At 66.8% G+C, this 416-nt stretch overlaps 1 protein-coding gene across 3 annotated transcripts in view; it reads right to left on the bottom strand.

The window, feature by feature from the left end:
• Nucleotides 1–410, bottom strand: part of XPOT (exportin for tRNA) — a 28,206-nt gene extending 27,796 nt beyond the window's left edge. For all 3 annotated transcript variants that reach the window (XM_008632787.2, XM_017733187.1, XM_017733188.1), the window contains exon 1: nt 242–410. The gene's annotated coding sequence lies outside the window, so the exon portion shown is untranslated. The remainder of the gene's footprint in view (nt 1–241) is intronic.
• Nucleotides 411–416: the final 6 nt, after the last annotated feature.

Genomic DNA, 416 nt, shown 5'->3' with positions numbered 1-416 from the left:
TGCGGGCGCCGCAGTGCCGGCCGCAGCGACCTGCTTGGGGACGCGCACAGGGCAGGGCCCGCGCTGGCGGGGGCTTGTCCGTGAGGAGCGATCTAGTTATGTCTGCACATGTGGCACTGGGCTCCTGCGCACAGGGCTCCGCAACGCAGCGCCGTGTACGGGGATTTGCGTCATCACACGCCCGCGTGGCCGTCGGGCCAGACTTAAAACCGACCTAAACGCGAACAACTGCATTACAAACCCGTCCCAGCCGCGCTGCAGTTGCACTATCTTTCAAGACAAAACCCGCTCCTGTCCCGTGGCTACGACAGCGCAGCTCTCAATGGCGTGAGGCGCCCAAAGCTCGAGAGACACTTGCTTGTCCTGCCAGCAGAGCCCCTGCCCCCCCCCCGGGCACCCGGGGGCGGAGGCCCCGC

Source organism: Corvus brachyrhynchos, unplaced genomic scaffold (genome assembly GCF_000691975.1).
Source record: "Corvus brachyrhynchos isolate BGI_N302 unplaced genomic scaffold, ASM69197v1 scaffold32, whole genome shotgun sequence".
Taxonomy (NCBI): Eukaryota; Metazoa; Chordata; class Aves; order Passeriformes; family Corvidae; genus Corvus; species Corvus brachyrhynchos.
Note: the sequence above shows the minus strand (reverse complement) of the source record. Positions and strands in the feature narration are given on the sequence as shown.